Source organism: Cavia porcellus, unplaced genomic scaffold (genome assembly GCF_034190915.1).
Source record: "Cavia porcellus strain 051 isolate PalLab524CR breed Dunkin Hartley unplaced genomic scaffold, mCavPor4.1 scaffold_1, whole genome shotgun sequence".
Taxonomy (NCBI): domain Eukaryota; kingdom Metazoa; phylum Chordata; class Mammalia; order Rodentia; family Caviidae; genus Cavia; species Cavia porcellus.
In genome coordinates, this window is record NW_026947484.1 from 79,457,266 (window position 1) to 79,469,292 (window position 12,027).

At 37.0% G+C, this 12,027-nt stretch overlaps 1 protein-coding gene across 12 annotated transcripts in view; it reads right to left on the bottom strand.

Annotated features, from left to right (window-relative positions):
- Rfx3 (regulatory factor X3) overlaps positions 1-8,244 on the bottom strand; it is a 289,321-nt gene extending 281,077 nt beyond the window's left edge. For 8 of the 12 annotated variants that reach the window (XM_063250481.1, XM_063250503.1, XM_063250437.1 and 5 more), the window contains exons 1-2: positions 7,988-8,244; positions 659-772 (exon numbers count right to left, since the gene is read on the bottom strand). The gene's annotated coding sequence lies outside the window, so the exon portion shown is untranslated. The remainder of the gene's footprint in view (positions 1-658; positions 773-7,987) is intronic. The other 4 variants (XM_063250504.1, XM_063250498.1, XM_063250492.1 and 1 more) reach the window with 2 other exon arrangements.
- Positions 8,245-12,027: the final 3,783 nt, after the last annotated feature.

The window sequence follows — 12,027 nt, forward strand, 5'->3', positions numbered from 1 at the left end:
TAGACTCTGGATTTTTGTTGTTCTTATCAGAAAAAAACAGGCAAGCAATATGGTAGCCCTTAAGACCATAGGTAAAGCAAATACCAACTCCTGACTCCATATTATTGGCATAGCTCCCTTTTCTTAGTTCCATGGAATCAGACTATCAGTGTGCAAATGGCTTTCAATATCACACTGTCTTACTGTTTCATTTTACAGATGGAGAAGCGGATACCTACAGAGTTTTAATGAAAAGCCTAAGGTTTTATACCTAGTAGCAAATTGAGTAACTTTGTTTTCTCCTTTTACCCTTCTTTCACTGGCACTTCTGAAGTTCTTTCTCAGTCAGTCTCTCTCCTTTCTTTTATCATTTCTGAATTTATCTGTCTCCTCTTACCAACTAATGCCCACCCCCTCCTTTTTTTCAGGTCAACTGCCTTGTTCTCTTACTGTTCCTGGCTTAGTTCCAATTATCCTATATGCATTTTTGCCTAAACAGGAAATACCAGGAACCTCTGGGAATCTTTGACCAGGCACTTGGCAAACAGTACTGACTAGGTACTACTATTTCCAATAGAAGTTACAAAGAAGAATCCAGAAGTTAAAAGTCAGCAATAGGCAGGCATATATGATTGTGGGAATACATTTTTGTTCTTGAGATTAACCCTAAAGTACTTACTTTGCCAGAAGTCATGTATACCCAGGACTATGAAGGGAAACATGAATCAAATCTACACACAGGTAACATCATTAGTAAAACAAGGTTTTGTATTTGTTCAACGGGGCATTCAGACTGCAATTAAGAAAATAATAGGTGATTAGAAATCATATAATCTTTCCGTGTAAATTACATTTCTTAGTCTATTTCTAAAAGTTCCCTAGAAAATGTATCATATTCATCGCTAGAAGAAAGCAAAGGACATAAGTGAGTTGAGAGTCAGTCTGACTTATATGTTTGGATTAATAATCTATACAAATATTGTAAAGAAGATCACACAACTAACTTGACATTTTAACAACTAATTCTCTTATTAGTAGAGAAAGATAGGAGCACAAAAATGAGAAGGGCAGGGCTGGGGATTTAGCTCAGTGGCATAAAGCATCTGCCTTGCAAGCCCATGGTCATGAGTTCGATCTCCAGTACCAAAAATAAAAATAACAAAAAAAAAATGAGAAGGGCAGGGCTGGGGATTTAGCTCAGTGGCATAAAGCATCTGCCTTGCAAGCCCATGGTCATGAGTTCGATCTCCAGTACCAAAAATAAAAATAACAAAAAAAAATGAGAAGGGCAGGCAAAAAGCTTCAACAGTATACAATGCTTCAAGAAAGAAAGATGACAGAATCAGATATGTTTATCATTTGGAGTATATAAACCATATTTCCAGTTTGAGAACATTCAGGACTATTTAAATCATTCTAAAATGAGACAAACATTTCATTCTTAATCAAATGGCTCAAAAAAAAAAAAAAAAATCCAGAAACATAGCAAATTACCAAATAGCAACTTTAAATATAACAGCCAACTTGAAAAAATGTTGTTTTAAACATTTTTAACATCCAAAGAAAGGAAGCCAAACATGATATTTTCCCAGTTTAATTTCGTATTATGTTATACTGGATCACGTTCCAAGGCTGTGCTACATTCAAAATAGAGATTAAAAATTACTCCAAAATTCCTTATTGCTGTAAGTTTGTCAGTGATGACCTCACACATTTTTCTATCATTAGTAAATAATAATACTAAGCAATATAAAATTGTAGTATAATTCTTTGATGAATTACACTTTTTAAACTATGCTATTTTTACTCATTATTATATGATAATGACTACCTTTAATATAATGTTTATAAATATGGCTCAAAATGTTTCAATGAATTCATATAGAATATGTGAAGAAAATATAAATGACAATGACTTGGTCTGTGGAGGACCATTCTACATAACTGCTGGGGGAAAAAAGAACAATGGGAAATGTAAGAGATAACGAAATAGTACATCACTGATTCTTATTCTGATGTCCCTAGATCAAGAGAGTTGTACAAACATAGTAAAAAGAGCTCATCCTGATAAAGCTACAGAGTAAAACTAAAATGTAACTTTGAAATAGCATTCTGTAAATTCAGGGAAGTAACAAGACTAACTATTCAATGGTAATCCAAACTGGAACTGATAGCTTCATTACGTTGATTTTTTAAAAGTGGAAGAAAGGGAATAATTATTTAATGATTGCAGATTAGTGGGCAGTATTTTAGAATTTCAGTCCCATTAGAAAACAGGTAGTTCAAGGAGCATATTAAAAATAGTTCTTCAGAGATAAAAATATTAGAATAGGTATCTTCCCAGATTTCATACTAAAAATAGCTAACTGGGTCTAACTATATATCCTAAGGTAAATACTGACCAAATGACATCACATAAATGCTTTTTTAATCATCATTAAACACCACAAACAAGATACTGTTGCACTGACCCTTTTTTAAATGAGAAAATTGAAGGTAAGTGAAGGCAAACAATTTGCCCATGGTTCATGTTCCTAATAAGATTATCTGAAATCTGACTCCAAAGCCTGTGTTCTTAGCCTATAATAGTGTTATCCCATCTATTTAGTGATACACTAAATGCAATTCAGTTTTTAACTGATTCATTTCATTAAGTACATCCTGTAATTTGATATGAAATATAAGCTTCAAATTTTAATCACTACATTTTTAAAGACAAATGCACATCTATTTAGTATATGAGCTGCCAAAGTGACACAAAACCAGAATTTTAAAATATTGTTTCTCTGCCTGGCAAGCACAAGGTCATGAGTTTGATTCCCAGTACCAAAAATAAAACAAAACAAAAATTTTTAAGATATTGTTTCTTTCTCCTGATGTTTTGGATTCTTTGAGGCATTCCAACACATGAATTATTATGCCTTATAATGCTATGTTTTAAAAATATCAAAACTGGTTGATTATAGTTGAATGTGGTATAATGGTACAGCTATTTCCATTTCCAAAGATTAAAATGTGTGTAGGATGTAACTACACCTTCCGAGGTTTGAGGAAGACACCACTGTTTCAATACTTGGCTCTTAGAAGACATGTTGTTATGAAAAAAGGATCAAGGATGTAAGAAGCACCCACAACAACTGGGCTCGACAGTTTTAAAAAAATCTCTAGCTGAACAAGATTCAGATACAGATAGCCACTCTCAGCTTAGAAGTACATGGTTCAGTGTAAAGCAGAAACTCAATTTTTCTGATAACAGACTATTCTAACCAGACTATTCTAACAGTAGGAAACAGGAACTAAATTATTTAGAAAAAAATTAATATTATCTTATTATTGCTGATTAATTAGCCTGCTAAGTAGTACAAGCACTTATGCTTTTCAGATGTGGATCTTTTAAACATTACACTATAAAAGGATCACTAATTATGCTATATAAAGTTATAAGAACTACAACATAGCAGTATGTGTCAACAAAATCATTCAAGAATACAAACCCACATTGCCAAAGGTATGATTTTCAATTCAAATTAAATTTTTGAGGTAGAGATTGAAATATCTGCATAAGATGATGAATGTACTCACCTATAAAACTAATGCAGACATTAAGACTACGTCAAAGATACCACTCTTGATACTGTTCTATGTTGTGCTAATATATAATATCTAAATACAAGGATAGGAATTGACATAAAACTACCAATTAAGACAATATATTAAAACTTAAAGTCCATAAAAATACGGTTATTATATACCTGAATGCATAGATAATCAAATTTTTTCTTTAAATAATAGATTTAATCAGTTCACATTTTTAGTGATAATTTCATGAAAACAGCACAGCACCCTCTGGTGCATCTGTTACAAGATGTATAAAATCCCCACAAAGAAAGAAAGAAGTATGAAGTAAAAACAAAAATAAATCTTTGAAATCAATAGATTTATACCCTTTTATTTATTCCAGTGCACATTTTTGAACACTAATGCTTAAAAGCATTTCTATTTTAAAAGGTCACTATAAATTTTATAGCAATTAAAATAGGTCAGGAAATGATTAGTTTTAACACACTGAACCAACAAAAAATAAAACCAGTTTCCAACATATATCACTCATGTTAAAATAATGCTGTCAGAGAAACTCTTGAAGGGATGGAAGAGTTTGCTACGTTATCCAAATTCAGCTTATTCAAATCTACCTGGATTTTTTACTTCAAATAAATTTGACTCTTGAGTGAGTAAACTACTGCTATACACTTTTTCAGAATTCAAAAAGAATTTACCACTTTTTTTGTAAGAAGTATTTTGTAAAAGGTCCTGCAATTTCTACAGATGAAAATACAATAATATTCAGAAATAAAAGCTATGTTAGTTAAATGACAAATGTGGAGTAGTTCAAAGATTAATTGTTCAAAACTTTTACTTAAGAAATAAAACTCCTTCCTAAGAAAATAATTAACTCTAAAAGATCTTACCAAGGACAAAAGCAAAGGATGCCACCTGCTTTAGACAGTCCTTTTGTGGACCTCTAGTAGTCCCAACACAAAGCAGTAAAAATGAAAGTGACACCTGTTTAAAGCAGCCATCTGTCCCTAACAAGCTAGATTTAGTCAAATCCACTTAATCTAGGATTTCCAAAATATGGGAACACTATGCACCTGTGAACAGAAAGGATTAAAAACCCATTTAGCAATGTCCCCGGGAACATATACTGAAGTGTTGATACAGGCAAGGGATTTGGTCAGGAAAATAATCTTGAAAGAAACTGAGAGCAAATAAAGGCTATTTAGCCAGTGCACAACACAAAAATAAAATAAACAGCACACTTCGTAATTAAGTTTACTTGTTTGGAATCCTCATTTCTTGTAACATATTCTTTCTACAGATATCAAGAAAGTAACATCCTATGAGACTGCTAAGGGAAAAAAATGTAACTCTTCTCACATATCTGATACTATATTCATCTTTTAAAGGCACACATACACACATATTTTAAATTTAGATAAGCAAAATTATGGTCCATCTACTGATCTTAAGTTGGAAGACCAGAAGTATGCACACATAACACCAACTTAATAATGAAAAATGTTACACAAAAGTAACATTTTCAAACAATGCAAGCAATTTATCTTAAGAGTCATTCATTTTAATTATTACTTTAATAGTAAACAATTTAGCACAATAAATTTGTTCAAAGTCAAAAAAATTAAGGTTAAAATATATTAACCTTATAACTTTAAACCTTTTTTTTATTTAAAGTACCTAAACAGAATGCAAGCCTATTTGAGTACTGGAAGAATAACACTATATTTTAGAAATTAGGAATAACTAGTTCTATGTAATGAAAACATTGTGAAATAAATTACAAAATTTCAAAGAATGTATTAATTTACTATATATTTACCATATACCCTATATCTATACTCTATACTGTTTAATATAATTCACAGACAAAACAATCCAAAAAAGTCTGAAATAAGCATTATAATACATATTCAATCACAGGCATTCAGTGCCTCAAAACAAATTATTGTTGAACAGTTTTAGTTTCAAAGTATACTCACTATCACAGATTTCTATTAGTCTAAAACTGAAAACAAAGAATATCAATACAGAACAGTATTTCCTAGGAAAAACATTCAGAAAGAATCAACTAAATGCTAAGTATTTTTCCCTGTAGTTAATTTTAAACATCATTTGTTAGTATTTCTGGTTATTAGTCGATCCAGATGAATAATTTCAATTTACCTGAGCCCAAAGTATCTCTATCAACAATTTTTACACCACAGTTACACTTGTAACCACGGTAACAATACGAGTTCTGTTCTCAGATTAACTTGTGAACAAAAATGTAAATTTTAGAAAACCTGGGGAGGGTAGGTATGTAGGTAGGTAGGGAGTGAAATGCCTCAGAAAGTTCTTGGGCACTGCAAATAAATACGTCAAACCATAACATTACAGCATATATAATCTATTTGACTAAAAGGCTATTTAAGTGGCACAAGATCTAAAACTATCCCAAGATACAAAACTCCTATTAACTTCAGAAAGTTTATAGAACTCTCGAGCTTCATCATCCAAAAGTGTTCAGGCATTTGACACTCATCTGAACAGGGAAAAAAACAAGTTAGTATTAGAGATTTGCATGGAATGCAGGTTGCACAGGGGTGAATAACTATAAAAAAAAAAAACTAAGTGTTTTGAGAAAGACTTCTTTAAGAACAAAATATCATCTTCATTTGAAATAGCAATCACAAGAAAATGAACTGCAAGAAAAGTTTTTAAACTCCCAACTCTTCATAAAATATTAGCCTTAATAGCATTATAATTACCCCAACCTGCTCACTGGCAATCTCAAGAATAATTAATACTGTCACGTTATTCACAGGCTATTCTGTCAGTTAAATCAATATGTTTGCTGTGAGGGGAAAAAAAGACAGTATTTTTAAAATCTACCTTGGAAACTTCAATAAGTGCAACTACAATGGCACATTTATATTTGTTTTAGCACACGTTCATTATCAAAACTCTTCCCAAATAATCTAGTAATTAAAAGTTGGACAAAAAAATGAACAAAATTAAAGGATCATCAAGAACTCTACTACTTGAGAATAGGTATCCAAAACTATACAGAACAATAATAAAAGAATGATAAAGAGGAAGCCCTCTTCTGAGCAGGTTTAAGCTACTATCCAAAGAAAACCAAAAAGTAAATAAAAAAAGAGTATGTTAAGTACACAAGTCTAGATCTTAACCACAAAGAAAGTGAAATATACACACGTTTCAAGTTGAGAAGCTTCATGCATTCTTTATGAACAACTTGACTTCAATGTCAACTCTCAAAGGGAAACGAACAGAGATGAGGAGGGAAGGAGGAAAAAAAAAAACTCTTGAAGTACCATAACTGTCACGAATAACACTGAACTGAGTTCTCACAAAGCTTCCTTGTGTCCTTTCCCTGTTCATCACACACAAGAGTCTCACAATCACAATGAAAATTGTTAATACTCTACTGTGGGAGGGAGGTTCATCAAAGTGAAAAGGAACCTCACTACTACCCCTCCCATCTCCACAAGAAGGATAAAGCACTGTCAATAACTACTAACCCAAGTATCAAAGATGCCCTGCATCCGGTTTAAATCACAAGCGCGCACACACACCAAAAAGGGGAGAGAGACCGAGGGACTGACTTTTAAAAAAAATGTCTTTCCCAGTGCTCCAGAGCCCAGCGAAGAGGCCCCTGGTTGGGGGGAGGGGGGGTGCCGAGGGGGAGGACAGAGTGCTGAGTGGATATTAAGACTGTTTGCAGCACAAAGAAAATACAGTTTTAAAAGAAAAAAAGAAAAGCAAACCGTGAAGCTGATGGTGGTCAAAGAAGAGCAGCTCATTTAGCACCAGGCAAAGAGGGGCACAAATGAAGGAAAGAGGCGGTGGGAAAAGTTCACCGATGTACGAGGAGGGAAAAAAATAATAATAACCCCTAACGAGGCCCCACAAGTCAACAACAACAACAACAAAACACCACCTCTCGGTCCCCCCCCCCAACGCTGTTGTCCATTGCTGTTTTGAAAGAAGCAGGAAACAAGCACCTTTCCAAAAAGAGGCAAATTAAAGAAAGAAAAATGCTTATCTCTTCACCTGACCCTCCTGCTCACACCAGACCTAGGGGCGAGCGCCAGCATCCGCAGCGGGGACCTGCGGCTCCCTCTCCCGCTCGGCTCGCGGCCCCCCGCGCTCCCGCTCCATCCCTGAAGCGCGGCCGGAGCCGGCGGCGGGCGGGAGGGCAGGCGGCGTGGCGCCCACACCCGCGACCGCCGGGCGCGCGGGGTCCATTGTAAACAAGCCGGGACCGAGCCCCTCGCAGCCGCGCCGCCGCCGCAGCCCGGTGTCAGGAGTGAGACCCGCACAGCCGCGCTCCGCTCGCACACACGAACACACACACACACGCACGGACACACGCGTCCACACGCATCCACACGCTCCCACACACATGTAGAGACCGAAGAATATTCACCTTGGCTGTGGATTATTGTGGTGTTGTTGGTGGGTGATGGAGATGGTGGTGGTGGGGAGGAGGAGGAGGAGGAAGAGGAGGAGGAGGAGGAGAGTAGTTGTTGTTGATGGGTAACAGTCGCCAGGACTACGGTGACTATGGCGCTTGATTCACAAGGCAACGGTTGCTATAACTCACAAAAGAGAGAGAGAGAGGGAGAGAGAGGGACGAGAGGGAGAGGGAGACACTCGCACGGGGAGGGGTGGGGGAGGGAAGAGGGGAGGAGGCGGGCCCGGCCGAGTCGCCGGAAGAGGCGGGCTCAGCGCCGTGACTGACGGCCTCCGAGCCCGGGCGGGACGGGATTCCGATATAGGGTTCTGGAGCCGTGCGTTTAGGCTTGGCCACAGCTGGGGTCACTAAGAGACCTCTCGGAGGAATGAGCACCCGCGCTGGCGAAGATGACGAGAATTTTTACGGTGGTGGTGCGAGGGTTATTTTCAGTGAACGGGGATTGCCTGTCCGAGCAACCAGCTATGCGCCGAGAATCCCCAGTGCCATAAGAGGGTAACGGCTAACCCAGGAGCGGGGGTAGTCAGGGCGACTCCAGGCACTTGGTGGAGGAGCGAGTTATGGCGGGGGAAGAATCCACTTTGAAGAACAGCTCTCGCCCCGCCCCCTCCAGAAACGTCACTTCCGGGGCTGGCCCGACGGAGGGCCCGGATGTGCGGCTCCTGTTTCGTATTAGAAGTGGCGGTGGCGGTGTCCTGTTTGCCTTTGCCTCCTGACTTTTTTCTTTTCCAGGCTATTTGGGGCCTTCGCTGGACTGGAGGGTCGAAGCTGCTATCAGTTCTGTTTCTCCCTAGAACACTCCCGCCTTCTGAAGCCACAACGCCGGGGAGCGCGGGCAGCGCGGCGTCGGAGAGCTGCCTCCGCCGCCATCTTAGCGAAGGCGAGCCCGGCGCGCGCCTGGGCACCCGGCCGGCCTCCCTTGGTCCCCCCGCGGCGTAGCGCGCAGAGGTGAAGGTCCGAGCGCGTCTGGCCCTCACTGGAGAGCGAAGAGGCAAGGTCTTCACTCCCTACCCTACAGGCTGGGAGTAAGTGCCAATAAGGGGCAAGAATGTGCTCCCTTGAGAGGATGAGAAAACCCACGGCGGTTCCGCTCAACAAAGGGTGGGATAACTTACACTTGCTTGGGATACCATCCTAGGCTTCTACTTCCCCATCTTCAGCCCTTAAAAACTACCCGAGTAGATTTGAGCTAAATCCTACTCTCACCGCCTTATTTGAAAACCACTGTAGCTGGGGACCACTTACTGTTCTGCTACACGGTCACTGTGGACTGAATAGTCTGGACTCAGACAATCTGGCATCTTGAACACCCGTTGATAATGCAGACTCTAGTACTTAAATGGTTCAAACGTATTTGCCCATTTCTCTGCACACAGGAGTCCAGCAGGCACGTGCCCCTGGGCCCTGGCAATACCCAAAATCTTCCCAACATTTGCAGCTAAGCAGCTTATACAAGACAATAACGTGTTAGAAGTAGAGCCTTAGGAAGTCAGTTCTCTTGAAGCTTAATTTATGCACCTGCAAATAAGGGATTTCGGCCAGCATGAGTTCACCAGTGTTAAAATAATGCTAAACTCTTTTCAGAGTCCCAGACCTTGTGCTAAGTGTTTTGCATACATTATCTCATTTAATCCTGACTCCAATACTGTTTTAGGTACGTGATACTATTCTCCTTTTAGGAAACACAAGCAAAGTTCTAAAAGTCAGTGGTTGTATTTTACGTCTGTCATGAAACATGCGATAAATGCATTTTAAAACCAACTATTGAAAGATTTAAGAAAGTAATATTGTTGCCTGTGGTAATCTCTAATGAGTTTATAAATGTGCTTAAAACAAGTTACAATGTAGCAGTGCTAGAGTTAGGTTTCACGATCCATTGTCAAGTAACAAAGTGGTGCGCCCCCCCATTAAACTTTAAATTTAGCATATTCACTTTACTTTTACAGATAAAGTCCTCTGTTTCTACAATGTTAGGGGTGCTTGTTAACACTGTATAGTTCTGAATAGCTTTGCTTTTTCAGTTCTTTTGTCTTAGTTTGCCAGTCTTCTCACTGTCAGCTGTTGCTTCTTGTTGCTATCAATGAACATAGTTCTATTATCCTCTCCTGCCTTTTAATTTACTGCTTTTAATCTGCAGGCAAGAAAACCACATAATGAGGCTTGTGCAAAACTGTCAAGTATAAATAGGTACTTTGAGGGAGTGTCCCTTAGAAAAAGTACGATCTTTGTGCTAGGTTATTGTAACACTGATTTAAAGCTGATTAAATACATATTTGCCTACTTGATAGTTTGGTCTTTTCCTGAGTTAGGAATAGATTTTTTTTTTTTGTAAAGTTAAAATTTAGAATATTTTCCCATTTTAAGGTAGTGGACATCTTCATAGTGAGGTCAGTAGGAATATTTCAGTGTTACTATCACACTGCATCAAATAACCAAACTACCAATCCAAACTACAGAATCAAAATACAGGTACTATATACATTTACTATTTTATACTAGAATTAGTTACAAACAGGCCAAGAAAACCCTTTGCCTCTGCTCAATTCTGGTAGATTTTCTTTTGCATCATGTTTTAGAAGCTAGATGATTGTATCTTCATATATTTTAAATTTACTTATTAAATCACAGAAAAGACCCAACAGACCCACTATTAATAGTTACTACAATTTAAAACACTGTAGACTCAAAAATACCTAACAAAAAACTACCATACATATCTTGATAAAGTCAATAAGTTGCCATTATAGTAATTATTTGCTATAATGTAGCAGCATACTTCTGATCTTTAAAATGCCAAAGTTAATTGTCTTGTGATTTTAATGTGGCCTTTAAGCATGTTTTTTCTGAAATTAGAATTATTGGCAGAGGTTTAAGATTTACATATTTGTATCTAAACCACTTGAAGAAAAGTTCAAAGCCCTGATTATATGTGTATAGATTTTAAACTTTATAAATTACTGTAGCACATTCTTAGGAGTAAATTTATTTTTTAGTTATTGTGTACTAGAGTATTTTCCTTACTGCATATTTAAGGACTAAGTTATTTTGATATTAATGCCTAAAAAAGGAAAAGATGCTAATGAAAAGTTAAAATATAGATATGCCATAATATTGCTTCAAAAAATTGTGTATCTGAGTTTTGAAAATCAATATATTCTGTGTCAGCTGACTTGAATTTATGGTCAGTCTTTTTAATAAAGTAGAAATCTCATTTAAAAATTTTTTCATTTGATTAGAACATTCTGTTTTCAATTGAGAAACACAGAATCTTAGTCCTCATGTGAAATGAATGGTTTTATTTCTATGAGTATTCATTAAGCACTTATGCAGAGCACTTGAAAATTAGACTACTAGATTACTAATTGCCTTCACTGGATCTGAAATTCTGTGGATGTGTCATAATGACAAGAGGCTGACAGAGGCAAAAGTAATTCAAAACTGTAAGGTTGGGGATCCAATACCCATCGTGCGCGCACACACAAAACCTACATAAATTGCTACTATTTCCTGGTGGGGGTAGCACCCCTACCAGACCCACCTCCACCTAAAATATATTGTGGTTTTGAAAGCAATACAATAAATTTTTGTTATCTTTCTGATTGTGTTACAAACCAGCTGATTGTTCAGCTATGCTGAATTTCAAAAAAATTACATATTTTTTGTTGGAATTGAGTTTTTATCCCAGCACAGAAAAATAATTGAATTAAGTGACTGTCTCTTTATTCAAGATGAAAGCAAATTATCTTTTCATAATATACATACTTTTAATTAGTTTAGAGTATCAAATACCATATTTGCAACATAAAAACTAAATGTATGAAAATGACCCAAATGTTGGTCAGTAGTAGGAGAAAAAAAAGATACATTTATACAGTGGAATACTATTGAGCAATTAAAAAGAAAAGATTGCTAATACACAAAGAGAATAAATCTGAAAAACATGTTCAGCAAAAGAAGCTATGCAGACCTGCATATGGTGATGCATACCTATA